The sequence below is a fragment of the Eptatretus burgeri genome, chromosome 9 (genome assembly GCF_056783735.1).
Source record: "Eptatretus burgeri isolate ZD-2024b chromosome 9, Ebu_testis_v1, whole genome shotgun sequence".
NCBI lineage: Eukaryota > Metazoa > Chordata > Myxini > Myxiniformes > Myxinidae > Eptatretus > Eptatretus burgeri.
Window position 1 is genome coordinate 14,576,280 of NC_140969.1, and position 21,556 is coordinate 14,597,835.

A 21,556-nucleotide genomic window follows, 5' to 3' on the forward strand; every position below is an offset into this window, starting at 1 on the left:
CTATTGATCATAGATTTACAGTGATGATCTTCACAGTATCATTGTGTGTGAAATCCTTCTCTCTTGCCTCTCCATCAAGCGACCTTTCGTGTTCTCTCACTGTCATGGTGGAATGAGTTGGCATCAATTATTTATTTTTATTTTAAACCAGACTCGATGCTGTAACGGTTGGAGTGTCCACTCTGAGTCTGAGAGATCAGCGGTTTGAACATCGGCTGAGTCATCCCAAAGACTCCAAAACACTCCCACTCCAAAATATTCAAACTCCAACACACTCAAACAATCAAAACACACCAACTCGTGCAAATTACAAAACATCACCACACCACGAAAATTGGGACCTCACAAAGGGGGTCCGAACAGCAGGTATCATCACTGTCCTCATTCGTCTGATGAACCCAAGAAACTTGACTGAAGTATGGAGAATTTATTATTGGGTTCACTTGTAGATGAGATCTCGTGGCACAATGGTAGCGCGTCTGACTCCAGATCAGAAGGTTGCGTGTTCAAATCACGTCGAGATCATTTCTTTTTAAACCAACGGGTCGTTTGGGTTTTGGCTCCTTCGGGGGAAAAGAGAGACATCGTCATCTTTGAAATCTCATCATCACTTCCACCACAGAAGGTGAAGGAGGTTGTGTTTTCACCCCGATGTGTAAGTTTGTCTGTTTGTGTGAAGGATATCTCAAACAGTTTGGGACGGATTCGGATGAAACTTTGTGGACAGGTTCGGAACATGACAAGGACTAACTGGTCCGATTTCGGTGAAGATCCAGAACCAGAATGTGATATTTTTTTCAGTAATTCTTCACCATCGAGAGATTGGGGTACAAATGATATACAGCACAATATCTCAGAAAGTTTTGGACGAATTCGGACGAAACTTGGTGGACAGGTTCGTGTGTCGCAAGGAAGAAATTATTCGATTTTGATGAATATCCGAATCCGAATCTGGATACGATAATTATTTCATTGTTAAAATGATCCTTCACGATTGAGGGATAGGGTCAAAAACAATAAAGTCCTGCACAGATACATGACAAAAGTAAATAGACACCTTAAATCTATTCATTAACCTCCGCCATCTTCGAAGATGGACGGAGATTACTGTTTTCACCCCTTTCTGTTTCTTACTTCCGAAATCGAAAGATTTCGTTAGTATATTGATGACTTCCGTTTCTGTTTGTTTGTTTGTTTGTTTGTAGGCACGATAACTCGAGAACGCAAGAAGCTACCAATGTCAAATTACACCACGTGATTCAGGAGGGTGATGGCTCGCGCTGGTTCGATTTTGGTCGAAATCGGTCAAAGGTCAAAGTGAGGTCTAATATTCGATTTTTGATGGTTTGGTACAGATAAATCGAGAAAGGAAGAAGCTACCAATGTCAAATTATACCACGTGATTCAGGAGGGTTATGGCTCGTGCTCGTTAGATTTTGGTCAAAATCGGTCAAAGGTGAAGGTCACAGTGAGGTCAAACATACAAAAAAATGATAGCTCGAGAAAGGAAGAAGCTGCCAATGTCAAATTATACCACGTGATTCAGGAGAGTGGTGGCTAGCGCTGATTAGATTTTGGTCAAAATCGGTCAAAGGTCAAGGTCACAGTGAGGTCAAACATCCAAAACATTCGATTTTTGATGGTTTGGTGCAGAATCATCGTAGAAACTTCTGGTTTGCATCGCGACCTTCTCGAGAGATAGCTTTTATTAGACAAGGTCAGAGGTCAAGTTGACGATTTTGTAAGTACCAGTCAATGACTGCTTGTTTGTTATCTTGCCAAAACGAAGTTTTTGCAAGATATGTGAGTCAGCTTGTATGTTTTTTGCTTTTTTTTTGTTTGTAATCATGCATGAAAAATTCTGCAGAGCACAGTTATCATTGGAAATTTTTGTAACTTCGCATATCAGAGGCCGAAAGAGGTCCCTTTCAGCGCACAAAATTTTGAAGGTCAAGGTCAAAGGTCAAGGTCACTTTGTCGCAAATCAGGGGAGTCGACGAAACCCTTATTTTTTGAGTAATTTTGATCGGATCGTCTTCAAACTTCATGGGAATATAGTTCATGGTCTGGCGCTCAGTTGATTAATTTTTGGTGGCGATTGGCCTTGACCTTCATGGTTAGAACCTGAGGTCAAACATATTTGACCCCAAGGTCAACTTTTCAAGTTTTAGGAACCATATCGTGTAGGACCTCAAATTGAACACCTCGATGAGTGCTTTCTAGATATGTCAAGCTTGAGACATTATGACGTCATTTGGTGACATTATGAGGCAAAAGTATATTTTTCATGGTTACTCTGTAGAACGATTCTCATCGGAATCTCTCGTAAGCAGATATTCCTTAAGGAGTTGCTCCTGGTGGATAGCAACTCTGTTCACCTGAGTGTGACCTTTAAGAAGTCACACGTCGTCACCTTTTGGCAAGATACGGGTCAACCTGCGGGTGACACTGGTTTATTTTTTGTATGTTTGTGAACAGTATTACGGAAAAACTCCTCGACGGATTTCGACGAAACTTGGTGGGGGGGGGGGTTAGGTATGGTCCAAGGATCATGCCATTAAATTTTGGACTTGGTCCCACCCCCCCAAAAAAAATTGTTAGAGAAATTTTTTTTTTGCATTTCTGTATGTTTTTGGTGATTTCCAACCACCCCCAAAAAATTGTTACGCCCCCCCCCCAAAAAAAAATTGTTCAAGAATTTTTTTTTTTGCATTTCTGCATGTTTTCAGTGATTTCCAACCCCCCCCCAAAAAAATTGTTTGAGAATTTATTTTTTCATTTCTACATGTTTTGAGTGATTTCCAACCCCCCCCCCCCAAAAAAATTACCCCCTCCCAAAAAAAGGGATTTTTTTTTTTTGCATTTCTACATGTTCTAAGTGATTTCCAACCCACTCCCACCCCCCCAAAAAATAGAGAATTTTTTTTGCATTTCTACAGATTTTTAGTGATTTCCAAACCCCCCCACAAAAAAATTGTGAAAGAAATTTTTTTTTTTGCATTTCAACATGTTCTAAGTGATTTCCAACCCACTCCCCCTCCCCAAAAAAATAGAGAATTTTGTTTTGCATTTCTACATGTTTTAAATGATTTCTAACCCCCCCCCAAAAAAAATTTTTTATCCCCCCCCAAATATTTTTGTTTTGCATTTCTACATGTTTTAAGTGATTTCCAACCCTCCCCCCCCCAAAAAAAAATTTTTGGAGAAAAGAACGATAACTCTGTCAGCACTGTTGACATCATATTTAATGAAGAAGATATAAGGTTTACTTGAGTGACCGAGCAGCATTGGCGGCAGAGGTTTTGCACTCTCCCGAGTGCTCCCCCTCTGGTTTAATCAGTATAAAGCAAGTTTTACTGAGTGATTTGGACTGATATTCAACGATTTATTTGCAGAAACGAGATCCTGCGTCATGTGCGAAAATTAACTATGCCTCAAACACAGAGAGCACAAGACCTTTACGATTTTCAGAGGATGAATTGCTGGACAATCGGAAGGTGGAGTCAGCCAGAGTCAGATCATCAGGTGATTGTGCAATTCACCAGCGAAGGCAAGGAATCCACAGCTTCCCATTCTGGTCGATCTGGTCCCTCAGAAAGGTATCTTGGAGCTGTCAAGGGATCCATTGAGAAAACTCCCCGTTTCAAGACAGCAGATGTTGCAGAGGAGTTCCAAGTTAGCTCAAGAACTGTTGTGCAGTAACTTCATCAAATGGACTACTATGGGAGAGCAGCTCAGAGAAAATGTCTTCTTCGACCAGTCAACATTCAAAGAACGAAGTGGGCTGATGATGTGGCCAACAGACCCTTGGAGTTTTGGAAAACTGCCATTTTTTTCAGATGAGTCCCAATTTGCTCAGTTTTCTGACAGTGGACACGTGTGGATCTGGAGACTTCCCAGTCAAGAGTTCTCTTTGAAACGATTGCAGCCAACTGTCAAACACAGTGGTTTTTCAGTGATGGCGTGTGGAGCAATCTGGAGTCCTGGTCGGTCAGAGCTTGTGGAGTGGGCAGGCAATATCAACTCCACGAAACACACTTCTATCCTTGAGGAAGGACTTCTCCCTGTCTTCTCCACTGGCCAGATAGTCAAAAACAACACTGTCGATGGAAGATGGAGCTCCTTGCCACACTGCAAAAAAGACCAAAGAAAGGCAGGACAGAAATGGGATCAAGTGACTTCCATGGCCCAGTCAGTCTACTGACTTGAATCTCATTGAACACCTCTGGGCTAAATTGGATCGAGCTGTGCAGAAAATGTCCAGGAAACCAACATCATTGGCAAATTAGCAAAACCTTTTGCATGAGGCCTGGGTGGAAATCCCAGAAGAGAAAATTTCGGAACTCGTTCGTTCTTTGCTTGAAAGAGTAAAAGCATTGAAATCTGCAAATGACAATTCCACTAAACACCAGCGTATGTATTGATATGGATCAAATGTTCTTCAAATGTTCAAGAAATAAATTCGGAAAAAATCATGATGTCGATTCACTTCTGTCATGTCTCTCTATTGCAAGATATTTGAAATATGTGTTGGGCCCAATATGTTCTCATGGATAAGGCATTACGTGGCGGAGGCATGCACTCTGCCGAGTACCCTTCCAGTTTCTTTTGTAATTAGAATGCCGTGAGAGAGCAGAAAAGTCCGTATTGAGTTGCTTTCTACACCTTATCATGGCGTGCGTTGAAAACATGGGAATTCTCACGCATTATTTGTTATGCATTCAAAAGAAAATTGAACGGTCTACAGGAATGTACAGTATCTTCGAGGTCTTTGGGTGTTTCGGGTCTTGGAAACTTTTGGGACGTTTTTGTGCTCAGGGATTTTTTTGGACTTTTGGGTCCTCAGGGACTGTTGAGATTTTTGGGTCTTCCAGGACTTCAGAGTCTTAAGGGGTCTTAATGGTCTTGGGGGTCTTAAAAGGTTTTCAAAGTTGGAAGTGGTCTCAACAGTACAAAGGGTCAAAAGGGACATTCCAAAAGTGCGTAATTAATGAATAGATGTACATAATTAAGAGACAAAAAGTCGACCACACACACACACACACACACACACACACACACACACACACACACACACACACACACACACACACACACACACACACACACACACACACACACACACACACACACACACACACACACACACAGACACACACACACACACACACACACACCTCATCTAATGATAGTAGATTTACAGTGACGACCTTCACAGTATCATTGTGTGTGAAATCCCTCTCTCTTGCCTCTCCATCAAGCGAGCTTTCGTGTTCTCTCACTGTCATGGTGGAATGAGTTGGCATCAATTATTTATTTTTATTTTAAACCAGACTCGATGCTGTAACGGTTGGAGTGTCCACTCTGAGTCTGGGAAATCAGCGGTTTGAACATCGTCTGAGTCATCCCAAAGACTCCAAAACACTCCCACTCCAAAATATTCAAACTCCAACACACTCAAACAATCAAATCAAATCACACCAACTCGTGCAAATTACAAAACATCACCACACCACGAAAATTGGGACCTCACAAAGGGGGGTCCGAACAGCAGGTATCATCACTGTCCTCATTCGTCTGTTGAACCCAAGAAACTTGACTGAAGTATGGAGAATTTATTATTGGGTTCACTTGCAGATAAGATCTCGTGGCACAATGGTAGTGCGTCTGACTCCAGATCAGAAGGTTGTGTGTTCAAATCACGTCGAGATCATTTCTTTTTAAACCAACGGGTCGTTTGGGTTTTGGCTCCTTCGGGGGAAAAGAGAGACACCGTCATCTTTGAAATCTCATCATCACTTCCACCACAGAAGGTGAAGGAGGTTGTGTTTTCACCCCGTTGTGTGTGTTTGTCTGTTTGTGTAAAGGATATCTCAAAAAGTTTGGGACGGATTCGGATGAAACTTTGTGGACAGGTTCGGAACATGACAAGGACTAACTGGTCCGATTTCGGTGAAGATCCAGAACCAGAATGTGATATTTTTTTCAGTAATTCTTCACCATCGAGAGATTGGGCTACAAATGATATACAGCACAATATCTCAGAAAGTTGTGGACGAATTCGGACGAAACTTGGTGGACAGGTTCGTGTGTCGCAAGGAATAAATTATTCGTTTTTGATGAATATCCGAATCCGAATCTGGATACGATAATTATTTCATTGTTAAAATGATCCTTCACGATTGAGGGAGAGGGTCAAAAACAATAAAGTCCTGCACAGATACATGACAAAAATAAATAGACACCTTAAATCTATTCATTAACCTCCGCCATCTTCGAAGATGGACGGAGGTTACTGTTTTCACCCCTTTCTGTTTGTTACTTCCGAAATCGAAAGATTTCGTCAGTATATTGATGACTTCCCTTTCTGTTTGTTTGTTTGTTTGTTTGTTTGTAGGCACGATAACTCGAGAATGCAAGAAGCGACCAATGTCAAATTACACCACGTGATTCAGGAGGGTGATGGCTCGTGCTGGTTCGATTTTGGTCGAAATCGGTCAAAGGTCAAAGTGAGGTCTAATATTCGATTTTTGATGGTTTGGTACAGATAAATCGAGAACGGAAGAAGCTACCAATGTCAAATTACACCACGTGATTCAGGAGGGTGATGGCTCGTGCTCGTTAGATTTTGGTCAAAATCGGTCAAAGGTCAAGGTCACAGTGAGGTCAAACATCCAAAAAATGATAGCTCGAGAAAGGAAGAAGCTACCAATGTCAAATTAAACCTCGTGATTCAGGAGGGTGGTGGCTAGCGCTGATTAGATTTTGGTCAAAATTGGTCAAAGGTCAAGGTCACAGTGAGGTCAAACATCCAAAACATTCGATTTTTGATGGTTTGGTGCAGAATCATCGTAGAAACTTCTGGTTTGCGTCGCGACCTTCTCGAGAGACAGCTTTTATTAGACAAGGTCAGAGGTCAAGTTGACGATTTTGTAAGTACCAGTCGATGACTGCTTGTTTGTTATCTTGCCAAAACGAAGTTTTTGCAAGATATGTGAGTCAGCTTGTATGTTTTTTGCTTTTTTTTGTTTGTAATCACGCATGAAAAATTCTGCAGAGCACAGTTATCATTGGAAATTTTTGTAACTTCGCATATCAGAGGCCTATAGAGGTCCCTTTCAGCGCACAAAATTTTGAAGGTCAAGGTCAAAGATCAAGGTCACTTTGTCGCAAATCAGGGGAGTCGACGAAACCCTTATTTTTTGAGTAATTTTGATCGGATCGTCTTCAAACTTCATGGGAATATTGTTCATGGTCTGGCGCTCAGCTGATTAATTTTTGGTTGCGATTGGCCTTGACCTTCTTATGTTTTCTTTTTTTTTGGTCTGTCATCACATATAAATCACTCTGCAGAGCACAGTTATCATTGGAAATTTTTGTAACTTCGCATATCAGAGGCCGATAGAGGTCACTTTCAGCGCACAAAATTTTGAAGTTCAAGGTCAAAGGTCAAGGTCACTTTGTCGCAAATCAGGGGAATCGACGAAACCCTTATTTTTTGAGTAATTTTGATCGGATCGTCTTCAAACTTCATGGGAATATAGTTCATGGTCTGTCGCTCAGTTGATTAATTTTTGGTGGCGATTGGCCTTGACCTTCTTGGTTAGCGCCTGAGGTCAAACATATTTGACCCCAAGGTCAACTTTTCAAGTTTTAGCAACCATATCGTGTAGGACCTCAAATTGAACACCTCGATGAGTGCTTTCTAGACATGTCAAGCTTGAGACATTATGACGTCATTTGGTGACATTATGAGGCAAAAGCATATTTTTCATGGTTACTCTGTAGAACGATTCTCATCGGAATCTCTCGTAAGCAGATATTCCTTAAGGAGTCACTCCTGGTGGATAGCAGCTCTGTTCACCTCAGTGTGACCTTTAAGACGTCACACGTCGTCACCTTTTGGCAAGATACGGGTCAACCTGCGGGTGACACTGGTTTATTTTTTGTATGTTTGTGAACAGTATTACAGAAAAACTCCTCGACGGATTTCGACGAAACTTGGTGGGGGGGTTAGGTATGGTCCAAGGATCATGCCATTAAATTTTGGACTTGTTCCCCCCCCCAAAAAAAAATTGTTAGAGAAATTTTTTTTTTTGCATTTCTGCATGTTTTCAGTGATTTCCAACCCGCCCCCAAAAAAAATTGTTCGAGAAAAATAAAAAAAATTTTGCATTTCTTCATATTTTAAGAGATTTCCAACCCCCCCGCAAAAAAAAATTGTTTGAGAATTTTTTTTTTCATTTCTACATGTTTTGAGTGATTTCCAACCGCCCCCCAAAAATTGTTACCCCGCCAAAAAATAGAGATTTTTTTTTGCATTTCCACATGTTTTAAATGATTTCCAACCCCCCCCCAAAAAATTACCCCCTCCCAAAAAAAGGGATTTTTTTTTTTTTTGCATTTCTACATGTTCTAAGTGATTTCCAACCCTCCCCCCCCCAAAAAAAAATAGAGAATTTTTTTGCATTGCTACAGATTTTTAGTGATTTCCAACCCCTCCCCCACAAAAAAATTGTGAAAGAAATTTTTTTTTTTTGCATTTCTACATGTTTTAAGTGATTTCCAACCCTCCCCCCCCAAAAAAAAAATTTTTTGGAGAAAAGAACGATAACTCTGTCAGCACTGTTGACATCATATTTAATGAAGAAGATATAAGGTTTACTTGAGTGACCGAGCAGCATTGGCGGCAGAGGTTTTGCACTCTCCCGAGTGCTCCCCCTCTGGTTTAATCAGTATAAAGCAAGTTTTACTGAGTGATTTGGACTGATATTCAACGATTTATTTGCAGAAACGAGATCCTGCGTCATGTGCGAAAATTAACTATGCCTCAAACCCAGAGAGCACAAGACCTTTACGATTTTCAGAGGATGAATTGCTGGACAATCGGAAGGTGGAGTCAGCCAGAGTCAGATCATCAGGTGATTGTGCAATTCACCAGCGAAGGCAAGGAATCCACAGCTTCCCATTCTGGTCGATCTGGGCACTCAGAAAGGTATCTTGGAGCTGTCAAGGGATCTGATGTGGATTTTTTAAACCCACCTTGTTGTGATCGTTGTCCTCCTGAAGGATTCTAACTGGTCGATTGTGGAATCCTATTTGACTTCAGACAGAGTTTAACGTTTGTCCGATTTGATTATAAAACCCTACAAAAACCCTATTGACACTGATAAAACTGATGTCCACACAAGTCCTTCCTTGTGAAACAATTTATTTCCAAATTATACACCATACACTTCTCACCCTTGTACAATGAACTTAAGAATCCCCATTTGATTGCAATATTATTTGGTTCTATTTCATTTATTCTTATTTTAGTTAACAGTTAGACCAACCCGATTCAATTCACTTCTACATTACATCAGAGAGTTTTATTCTAACTTGGTACTTGGTCAGTTCCAAGGAGTACGAGCCACTGAGAAACTATACTTCCTCACGTGCTCGTACTCAGAACAATGTGCCTTTCAAAATATTTATACTTCCATGAGAGAGAGGTTGGGGGATATTCACCCAGACTGTAGACGTGTCCTTTAGACAAAAGCCACTTCGTACATTTTCTAAGCAAAGGTTCATTTATCAGCTCGGTCACTCTGCTCCAGAACAACACATTTCTTATCATTTAGGGCAAAAGTCTTTTGGCCAGAAATGACAGCCAATTCAACTTGCAGCATAAAAGTTACATTTCTGAAACTCCATTTGTTACAATTTAAAATACATTAATATAAATTTTTCCCCCACAGATCCATTGAGAAAACTCCCCGTTTCTGACAGCAGATGTTGCAGAGGAGTTCCAAGATAGCTCAAGAACTGTCGTGCAGTGACTTCATCAAATGGACTACTATGGGAGAGCAGCTCAGAGAAAATGTCTTCTTCGACCAGTCAATATTCAAAGAACGAAGTGGGCTGATGATGTGGCCAACAGACCCTTGGAGTTTTGGAAAACTATCATTTTTTTCAGATGAGTCCCAATTTGCTCAGTTTTCTGACAGTGGACACGTGTGGATCTGGAAACTTCCCAGTCAAGAGGTCTCTTTGAAACGATTGCAGGCAACTGTCAAACACAGTGGTTTTTCAGTGATGGCGTGTGGAGCAATCTGGAGTCCTGGTCGGTCAGAGCTTGTGGAGTGGGCAGGCAATATCAACTCCACGAAACACACTTCTATCCTTGAGGAAGGACTTCTCCCTGCCTTCTCCACTGGTCAGATAGTCAAAAACAACACTGTCGATGGAAGATGGAGCTCCTTGCCACACTGCAAAAAAGACCAAAGAATGGCAGGACAGAAATGGGATCAAGTGACTTCCATGGCCCAGTCAGTCTCCTCACATGAATCCCATTGAACACCTCTGGGCTAAATTGGATCGAGCTGTGCAGAAAATGTCCAGGAAACCAACATCATTGGCAAAATAGCAAAACCTTTTGCATGAGGCCTGGGTGGAAATCCCAGAAGAGAAAATTTCGGAACTCGTTCGTTCTTTGCTTGAAAGAGTAAAAGCGTTGAAATCTGCAAATGGCAAGTCCACTAAACACCAGCGTATGTATTGAAATGGATCAAATGTTCTTCAAATGTTCAAGAAATAAATTCGGAAAAAATCATGATGTCGATTCACTTCTGTCATGTCTCTCTATCGCAAGATATTTCAAATATGTGTTGGGCCCAATATGTTCTCATGGATAAGGCATGACGTGGCGGAGGCATGCACTCTGCCGAGTGCCCTTCCAGTTTCTTTTGTAATTAGAATGCCGTGAGAGAGCAGAGAAGTCCGTATTGAGTTGCTTTCTACACCTTATCATGGCGTGCGTTGAAAACATGTGAATTCTCACTGATTATTTGTTGTGCATTCAAAAAAAAATTGAACGGTCGACAGGAATGTACAGTATCTTCGAGGTCTTTGGGTGTTTTGGGTCCTGGAAACTTTTGGGACGTTTGTGTGCTCAGGGATTTTTTTGGACTGATGGGTCCTCAGGGACTGTTGAGATTTTTGGGTCTTCCAGGACTTCAGGGTCTAAAGGGGTCTTAATGGTCTTGGGGGTCTTAAAAGGTTTTCAAAGTTTGAAGTGGTCTCAACAGTACAAAGGGTCAAAAGGGACATTCCAAAAGTGCGTAATTAATGAATAGATGTACATAATTAAGAGACAAAAAGTCGACCACACACACACACACACACACACACACACACACACACACACACACACACACACACACACACACACACACACACACACACACACACACACACACACACACCTCATCTCATGATAGTAGATTTGCAGTGACGACCTTCACAGTATCATTGTGTGTGAAATCCTTCTCTTTTGCCTCTCCATCAAGCGAGCTTTCGTGTTCTCTCACTGTCATGGTGGAATGAGTTGGCATCAATTATTTATTTAATTTTAAACCAGACTCGATGCTGTAACGGTTGGAGTGTCCACTCTGAGTCTGGGAGATCAGCGGTTTGAACATCGGCTGAGTCATCCCAAAGACTCCAAAACACTCCCACTCCAAAATATTCAAACTCCAACACACTCAAACAATGAAAACACACCAACTCGTGCAAATTACAAAACATCACCACACCACGAAAATTGGGACCTCACAAAGGGGGGTCCGAACAGCAGGTATCATCACTGTCCTCATTCGTCTGTTGAACCCAAGAAACTTGACTGAAGTATGGAGAATTTATTATTGGGTTCACTTGCAGATAAGATCTCGTGGCACAATGGTAGTGCGTCTGACTCCAGATCAGAAGGTTGCGTGTTCAAATCACGTCGAGATCATTTCTTTTTAAACCAACGGGTCGTTTGGGTTTTGGCTCCTTCGGGGGAAAAGAGAGACACCGTCATCTTTGAAATCTCATCATCACTTCCACCACAGAAGGTGAAGGAGGTTGTGTTTTCACCCCGTTGTGTGTGTTTGTCTGTTTGTGTGAAGGATATCTCAAAAAGTTTGGGACGGATTCGGATGAAACTTTGTGGACAGGTTCGGAACATGACAAGGACTAACTGGTCCGATTTCGGCGAAGATCCAGAACCAGAATGTGATATTTTTTTCAGTAATTCTTCAACATTGAGAGATTGGGCTACAAATGATATACAGCACAATATCTCAGAAAGTTGTGGACGAATTCGGACGAAACTTGGTGGACAGGTTCGTGTGTCGCAAGGAAGAAATTATTCGATTTTGATGAATATCCGAATCCGAATCTGGATACGATAATTATTTCATTGTTAAAATGATCCTTCACGATTGAGGGATAGGGTCAAAAACAATAAAGTCCTGCACAGATACATGACAAAAGTAAATAGACACCTTAAATCTATTCATTAACCTCCGCCATCTTCGAAGATGACGGAGGTTACTGTTTTCACCCCTTTCTGTTTGTTACTTCCGAAATCTAAAGATTTCGTCAGTATATTGATGACTTCCATTTCTGTTTGTTTGTTTGTTTGTTTGTAGGCACGATAACTCGAGAATGCAAGAAGCGACCAATGTCAAATTACACCACGTGATTCAGGAGGGTGATGGCTCATGCTGGTTCGATTTTGGTCGAAATCGGTCAAAGGTCAAAGTGAGGTCTAATATTCGATTTTTGATGGTTTGGTACAGATAAATCGAGAACGGAAGAAGCTACCAATGTCGAATTACACCACGTGATTCAGGAGGGTGGTGGCTAGCGCTGATTAGATTTTGGTCAAAATCGGTCAAAGGTCAAGGTCACAGTGAGGTCAAACATCCAAAACATTCGATTTTTGATGGTTTGGTGCAGAATCATCGTAGAAACTTCTGGTTTGCGTCGCGACCTTCTCGAGAGACACCTTTTATTAGACAAGGTCAGAGGTCAAGTTGACGATTTTCTAAGTACCAGTCGATGACTGCTTGTTTGTTATCTTGCCAAAACGAAGTTTTGCAAGATATGTGAGTCAGCTTGTATGTTTTTTCCTTTTTTTTTTGTTTGTAATCACGTATGAAAAATTCTGCAGAGCACAGTTATCATTGGAAATTTTTGTAACTTCGCATAGCAGAGGCCTATAGAGGTCCCTTTCAACGCACAAAATTTTGAAGGTCAAGGTCAAAGGTCAAGGTCACTTTGTCGCAAATCAGAGGAGTCGATTAAACCCTTATTTTTTGAGTAATTTTGATCGGATCGTCTTCAAACTTCATGGGAATATTGTTCATGGTCTGGCGCTCAGCTGATTAATTTTTGGTTGCGATTGGCCTTGACCTTCTTATGTTTTCTTTTTTTTTTGGTCTGTAATCACATATAAATCACTCTGCAGAGCACAGTTATCATTGGAAATTTTTGGAACTTCGCATATCAGAGGCCTATAGAGGTCCCTTTCAGCGCACAAAATTTTGAAGGTCAAGGTCAAAGGTCAAGGTCACTTTGTCGCAAATCAGGGGAGTCGATGAAACCCTTATTTTTTGAGTAATTTTGATCGGATACTCTTCAAACTTCATGGGAATATTGTTCATGGTCTGGCGCTCAGCTGATTAATTTTTGGTTGCGATTGGCCTTGACCTTCTTATGTTTTCTTTTTTTTTTGGTCTGTAATCACATATAAATCACTCTGCAGAGCACAGTTATCATTGGAAATTTTTGGAACTTCGCATATCAGAGGCCTATAGAGGTCCCTTTCAGCGCACAAAATTTTGAAGGTCAAGGTCAAAGGTCAAGGTCACTTTGCCGCAAATCAGGGCAATCGACGAAACCCTTATTTTTTTGAGTAATTTTGATCGGATCGTCTTCAAACTTCATGGGAATATAGTTCATGGGCTGGCGCTCAGTTGATTAAACTTTGGTGGCGATTGGCATTGACCTTCATGGTTAGCGCCTGAGGTCAAACATATTTGACCCCACGGTCAACTTTTCAAGTTTTAGCAACCATATCGTGTAGGACCTCAAATTGAACACCTCGATGAGTGCTTTCTAGATATGTCAAGCTTGAGACATTATGACGTCATTTGGTGACATTATGAGGCAAAAGCATATTTTTCATGGTTACTCTGTAGAACGATTCTCATCGGAATCTCTCGTAAGCAGATATTCCTTGAGGAGTCGCTCCTGGTGGATAGCAGCTCTGTTCACCTCAGTTTGACCTTTAAGAAGTCACACGTCGTCACCTTTTGGCAAGATACGGGTCAACCTGCGGGTGACACTGGTTTATTTTTTGTATGTTTGTGAACAGTATTACGGAAAAACTCCTCGACGGATTTCGACGAAACTTGGTGGGGGGGGGGTTAGGTATGGTCCAAGGATCATGCCATTAAATTTTGGACTTGGTCCCCCCCCCAAAAAAAATTGTTTGAGAAAAAATTTTTTTTTTTTGCATTTCTATATGTTTTTGGTGATTTCCAACCACCCACAAAAAATTGTTACACCCCCCCCAAAAATTGTTCAAGAATTTTTTTCTGCATTTCTTCATATTTTAAGTGATTTCCAACCCCCCCCCAAAAAAAAATTGTTTGAGAAATTTTTTTTCTTCATTTCTACATGTTTTGAGTGATTTCCAACCGCCCCCAAAAATTGTTACCCCCCAAAAAAATAGAGAATTTTTTTTGCATTTCCACATGTTTTAAATGATTTCCAACCCCCCCCCCAAAAAATTACCCCCTCACAAAAAAGGGATTTTTTTTTTTTGCATTTCTACATGTTCTAAGTGATTTCCAACCCATTTCCCCCCAAAAAAAAATAGAGAATTTTTTTGCATTTCTACAGATTTTTAGTGATTTCCAACCCCCCCACAAAAAAATTGTGAAAGAAAATTTTTTTTTTTGCATTTCTACATGTTTTAAGTGATTTCCAACCCACTCCCCCCCCCTCCCCAAAAAAATAGAGAATTTTTTTTTTGCATTTCTACATGTTTTAAGTGATTTCCAACCCTCCCCCCCCAAAAAAAAATTTTGGAGAAAAGAACGATAACTCTGTCAGCACTGTTGACATCACATTTAATGAAGAAGATATAAGGTTTACTTGAGTGACCGAGCAGTATTGGGGGCAGAGGTTTTGCACTCTCCCGAGTGCTCCCCGTCTGGTTTAATCAGTATAAAGCAAGTTTTACTGAGTGATTTGGACTGATATTCAACGATTTATTTGCAGAAACGAGATCCTGGGTCATGTGCGACAATTAACTATGCCTCAAACCCAGAGAGCACAAGACCTTTACGATTTTCAGAGGATGAATTGCTGGACAATCGGAAGGTGGAGTCAGCCAGAGTCAGATCATCAGGTGATTGTGCAATGCACCAGCGAAGGCAAGGAATCCACAGCTTCCCATTCTGGTCGATCTGGGCACTCAGAAAGGTATCTTGGAGCTGTCAAGGGATCCATAGAGAAAACTCCCCGTTTCAAGACAGCAGATGTTGCAGAGGAGTTCCAAGTTAGCTCAAGAACTGTCGTGCAGTTACTTCATCAAATGAACTACCATGGGAGAGCAGCTCAGAGAAAATGTCTTCTTCGACCAGTCAATGTTCAAAGAACGAAGTGGGCTGATGATGTGACCAACAGACCCTTGGAGTTTTGGAAAACTGTCATTTTTTTCAGATGAGGCCCAATTTGCTCAGTTTTCTGACAGTGGACACGTGTGGATCTGGAGACTTCCTTGTCAAGAGTTCTCTTTGAACCGATTATAGCCAACTGTCAAACACAGTGGTTTTTCAGTGATGGCGTGTGGAGCAATCTGGAGTCCTGGTCGGTCAGAGCTTGTGGAGTGGGTGTGCAACAGCAACTCCACGAAACACACTTCTATCCTTGAGGAAGGACTTCTCCCTGTCTTCTCCACTGGCCAGATAGTCAAAAACAACACTGTCAATGGAAGATGGAGCTCCTTGCCACACTGCAAAAAAGACCAAAGAATGGCAGGACAGAAATGGGATCAAGTGACTTCCATGGCCCAGTCAGTCTAGTGACGTGAATCCCATTGAACACCTCTGGGCTAAATTGGTCGAGCTGTGCAGAAAATGTCCAGGAAACCAACATCATTGGCAAAATAGCAAAACCTTTTGCATGAGGCCTGGGTGGAAATCCCAGAAGAGAAAATTTCAGAACTCGTTCGTTCTTTGCTTGAAAGAGTAAAAGCGTTGAAATCTGCAAATGGCAATTCCACAAAACACCAGCGTATGTATTGATATGGATCAAATGTTCTTCAAATGTTCAAGAAATAAATTCGGAAAAAATCATGATGTCGATTCACTTCTGTCATGTCTTTCTATCGCAAGATATTTCAAATATGTGTTGGGCCCAATATGTTCTCATGAATCAGGCATTACGTGGTGGAGGCATGCACTCTGCCGAGTGCCCTTCCAGTTTCTTTTGTAATTAGAATGCCGTGAGAGAGCAGAGAAGTCCGTATTGAGTTGCTTTCTCCACCTTATCATGGCGTGCGTTGAAAACATGGGAATTCTCACGCATTATTTGTTATGCATTCAAAAAAAAATTGAACGGTCTCCAGGAATGTACAGTATCTTCGAGGTCTTTGGGTGTTTTGGGTCCTGGAAACTTTTGGGACGTTTGTGTGCTCAGGGATTTTTTTGGACTTTTGGGTCCTCAGGGACTGTTGAGATTTTTGGGTCTTCCAGGACTTCAGGGTCTTAAGGGGTCTTAATGGTCTTGGGGGTCTTAAAAGGTTTTCAAAGTTGGAAGTGGTCTCTACAGTGCAAAGGGTCAAAAGGGACATTCCAAAAGTGCGTAATTAATGAATAGATGTACATAATTAAGAGACAAAAAGTCGACCACCCACACACACACACACACACACACACACACACACACACACACACACACACACACACACACACACACACACACACACACACACACACACACACACACACACACACACACACACACACACACACACACACACACACACACACACACACCTCATCTATTGATGGTAGATTTACAGTGATGACCTTCACAGTATCATTGTGTGTGAAATCCTTCTCTCTTGCCTCTCCATCAAGCGAGCTTTCGTGTTCTCTCACTGTCATGGTGGAATGAGTTGGCATCAATTATTTATTTTTATTTTAAACCAGACTCGATGCTGTAACGGTTGGAGTGTCCACTCTGAGTCTGGGAGATCAGCGGTTTGAACATCGGCTGAGTCATCCCAAAGACTCCAAAACACTCCCACTCCAAAATATTCAAACTCCAACACACTCAAACAATCAAAACACACCAATTCGTGCAAATTACAAAATATCACCACACCACGAAAATTGGGACCTCACAAAGGGGGGGTCCGAACAGCAGGTATCATCACTGTCCTCATTCGTCTGTTGAACCCAAGAAACTTGACTGAAGTATGGAGAATTTATTATTGGGTTCACTTGCAGATAAGATCTCGTGGCACAATGGTAGTGCGTCTGACTCCAGATCAGAAGGTTGCGTGTTCAAATCACGTCGAGATCATTTCTTTTTAAACCAACGGGTCGTTTGGGTTTTGGCTCCTTCGGGGGAAAAGAGAGACACCGTCATCTTTGAAATCTCATCATCACTTCCACCACAGAAGGTGAAGGAGGTTGTGTTTTCACCCCGTTGTGTGTGTTTGTCTGTTTGTGTGAAGGATATCTCAAAAAGTTTGGGACGGATTCGGATGAAACTTTTTGGACAGGTTCGGAACATGACAAGGACTAACTGGTCCGATTTCGGTGAAGATCCAGAACCAGAATGTGATATTTTTTTCAGTAATTCTTCACCTTCGAGAGATTGGGCTACAAATGATATACAGCACAATATCTCAGAAAGTTGTGGACGAATTCGGACGAAACTTGGTGGACAGGTTCGTGTGTCACAAGGAAGAAAGTATTCGATTTTGATGAATATCCGAATCCGAATCTGGATACGATAATTATTTCATTGTTAAAATGATCCTTCACAATTGAGGGAAAGGGTCAAAAACAATAAAGTCCTGCACAGGTACATGACAAAAGTAAATAGACACCTTAAATCTATTCATTAACCTCCGCCATCTTCGAAGATGGACGGAGGTTACTGTTTTCACCCCTTTCTGTTTGTTACTTCCGAAATCGAAAGATTTCGTCAGTATATTGATGACTTCCGTTTCTGTTTGTTTGTTTGTTTGTTTGTAGGCACGATAACTCGAGAATGCAAGAAGCTACCAATGTCAAATTGCACCACGTGATTCAGGAGGGTGATGGCTCGTGCTGGTTCGATTTTGGTCGAAATCGGTCAAAGGTCAAAGTGAGGTCTAATATTCGATTTTTGATGGTTTGGTACAGATAAATCGAGAACGGAAGAAGCTACCAATGCCAAATTACACCACGTGATTCAGGAGGGTTATGGCTCGTGCTCGTTAGATTTTGGTCAAAATCGGTCAAAGGTCAAGGTCACAGTGAGGTCAAACATCCAAAAAATGATAGCTCGAGAAAGGAAGAAGCTACCAATGTCAAATTACACCACGTGATTCAGGAGGGTGGTGGCTAGCGCTGCTTAGATTTTGGTCAAAATCGGTCAAAGGTCAAGGTCACAGTGAGGTCAAACATCCAAAACATTCGATTTTTGATGGTTTGGTGCAGAATCATCGTAGAAACTTCTGGTTTGCGTCGCGACCTTCTCGAGAGACAGCTTTTATTAGACAAGGTCAGAGGTCAAGTTGACGATTTTCTAAGTACCAGTCGATGACTGCTTGGTTGTTATCTTGCCAAAACGAAGTTTTGCAAGATATGTGAGTCAGCTTGTATGTTTTTTGCTTTTTTTTTGTTTGTAATCACGTATGAAAAATTCTGCAGAGCACAGTTATCATTGGAAATTTTTGTAACTTCGCATATCAGAGGCCTACAGAGGTCCCTTTCAGCGCACAAAATTTTGAAGGTCAAGGTCAAATGTTAAGGTCACTTTGTCGCAAATTAGGGGAGTCGACGAAACCCTTATTTTTTGAGTAATTTTGATCGGATCGTCTTCAAACTTCATGGGAATATTGTTCATGGTCTGGCGCTCAGCTGATTAATTTTTGGTTGCGATTGGCCTTGACCTTCTTATGTTTTCTTTTTTTTTGGTCTGTAATCACATATAAATCACTCTGCAGAGCACGGTTATCATTGGAAATTTTTGTAACTTCGCATATCAGAGGCCTATAGAGGTCCCTTTCAGCGCACAGAATTTTGAAGGTCAAGGTCAAAGGTCAAGGTCACTTTGTCGCAAATCAGGGGAGTCGATGAAACCCTTATTTTTTGAGTAATTTTGATCGGATCGTCTTCAAACTTCATGGGAATATTGCTCATGGTCTGGCGCTCAGCTGATTAATTTTTGGTTGCGATTGGCCTTGACCTTCTTATGTTTTCTTTTTTTTTGGTCTGTAATCACATATAAATCACTCTGCAGAGCACAGTTATCATTGGAAATTTTTGTAACTTCGCATATCAGAGGCCTATAGAGGTCCCTTTCAGCGCATAAAATTTTGAAGGTCAAGGTCAAAGGTCAAGGTCACTTTGTCGCAAATCAGGGGAATCGACGAAACCCTTATTTTTTGAGTAATTTTGATCGGATCGTCTTCAAACTTCATGGGAATATAGTTCATGGGCTGGCGCTCAGTTGATTAATTTTTGGTGGCGATTGGCCTTGACCTTCATGGTTAGCGCCTGAGGTCAAACATATTTGACCCCAAGGTCAACTTTTTAAGTTTTAGCAACCATATCATGTAGGACCTCAAATTGAACACCTCGATGAGTGCTTTCTAGATATGTCAAGCTTGAGACATTATGACGTCATTTGGTGACATTATGAGGCAAAAGCATATTTTTCATGGTTACTCTGTAGAACGATTCTCATCGGAATCTCTCGTAAGCAGATATTCCTTAAGGAGTCGCTCCTGGTGGATAGCAGCTCTGTTCACCTCACTGTGACCTTTAAGAAGTCACACGTCGTCACCTTTTGGCAAGATACGGGTCAACCTGCGGGTGACACTGGTTTATTTTTTGTATGTTTGTGAACAGTATTACGGAAAAACTCCTCGACGGATTTCGACGAAACTTGGTGGGGGGGTTAGGTATGGTCGAAGGATCATGCCATTAAATTTTGGACTTGGTCCCCCCTCCCCAAAAAAAAATTGTTAGAGAAAAAAAAAATTTTTTTTTTTTGCATTTCTGTATGTTTTTGGTGATTTCCAACCACCCCCAAAAAAATTGTTACGCCCCCCCCAAAAATTGTTCAAGAATTTTTTTTTTTGCATTTCTGAATGTTTTCAGTGATTTCCAACCCCCCCCCCCAAAAATTGTTTGAGAATTTATTTTTTCATTTCTACATGTTTTGAGTGATTTCCAACCCCCCCCCCCAAAAAAAATACCCCCCCCCAAAAAAGGGATTTTTTTTGCATTTCTACATGTTCTCAGTGATTTCCAACCCACTCCCCCCCCCCCCCAAAAAATAGAGAATTTTTTTTTGCATTTCTACAGATTTTTAGTGATTTCCAACCCCCCCCCCCCAAAAAAATTTTGAAAGAAATTTTTTTTTTGCATTTCTACATGTTTTAAGTGATTTCCAACCCACTCCCCCTCCCCAAAAAAATAGAGAATTTTGTTTTGCATTTCTACATGTTTTAAATGATTTCTAACCCCCCCAAAAAAATTTTTTTATCCCCCCCCCAAATATTTTTGTTTTGCATTTCTACATGTTTTAAGTGATTTCCAACCCTCCCCCCCCCCAAAAAAAAATTTTTGAGAAAAGAACGATAACTCTGTCAGCACTGTTGACATCATATTTAATGAAGAAGATATAAGGTTTACTTGAGTGACCGAGCAGTATTGGGGGCAGAGGTTTTGCACTCTCCCGAGTGCTCCCCGTCTGGTTTAATCAGTATAAAGCAAGTTTTACTGAGTGATTTGGGCTGATATTCAACGATTTATTTGCAGAAACGAGATCCTGCGTCATGTGCGAAAATTAAGTATGCCTCAAACCCAGAGAGCACAAGACCTTTACGATTTTCAGAGGATGAATTGCTGGACAATCGGAAGGTGGAGTCAGATCATCAGGTGATTGTGCAATTCACCAGCGAAGGCAAGGAATCCACAGCTTCCCATTCTGGTCGATCTGGGCACTCAGAAAGGTATCTTGGAGCTGTCAAGGGATCCATAGAGAAAACTCCCCGTTTCAAGACAGCAGATGTTGCAGAGGAGTTCCAAGTTAGCTCAAGAACTGTCGTGCAGTAACTTCATCAAATGGACTACTATGGGAGAGCAGCTCAGAGAAAATGTCTTCTTCGACCAGTCAACATTCAAAGAACGAAGTGGGCTGATGATGTGGCCAACAGACCCTTGGAGTTTTGGAAAACTGTCATTTTTTTCAGATGAGTCCCAATTTGCTCAGTTTTCTGACAGTGGACACGTGTGGATCTGGAGACTTCGCAGTCAAGAGTTCTCTTTGAACCGATTGCAGCCAACTGTTAAACACAGTGGTTTTTCAGTGATGGCGTGTGGAGCAATCTGGAGTACTGGTCGGTCAGAGCTTGTGGAGTGGGCAGGCAATATCAACTCCACGAAACACACTTCTATCCTTGAGGAAGGACTTCTCCCTGCCTTCTCCACTGGTCAGATAGTCAAAA

The 21,556-nt window shown here is 41.4% G+C and overlaps 4 non-coding genes across 4 annotated transcripts; all 4 read left to right on the forward strand.

Annotated features, from left to right (window-relative positions):
- The first annotated feature begins 453 nt into the window (after positions 1–453).
- On the forward strand, positions 454–525 carry TRNAW-CCA (transfer RNA tryptophan (anticodon CCA)). The gene has a single exon. It is a non-coding gene; the product is annotated as a tRNA-Trp (tRNA).
- Positions 526–5,641: 5,116 nt separating this feature from the next.
- Positions 5,642–5,713, forward strand: TRNAW-CCA (transfer RNA tryptophan (anticodon CCA)). The gene has a single exon. It is a non-coding gene; the product is annotated as a tRNA-Trp (tRNA).
- Positions 5,714–11,704: 5,991 nt separating this feature from the next.
- On the forward strand, positions 11,705–11,776 carry TRNAW-CCA (transfer RNA tryptophan (anticodon CCA)). Its single transcript has one exon. It is a non-coding gene; the product is annotated as a tRNA-Trp (tRNA).
- A 5,561-nt stretch (positions 11,777–17,337) lies between these two features.
- On the forward strand, positions 17,338–17,409 carry TRNAW-CCA (transfer RNA tryptophan (anticodon CCA)). The gene has a single exon. It is a non-coding gene; the product is annotated as a tRNA-Trp (tRNA).
- The last annotated feature ends 4,147 nt before the right edge of the window (positions 17,410–21,556 follow it).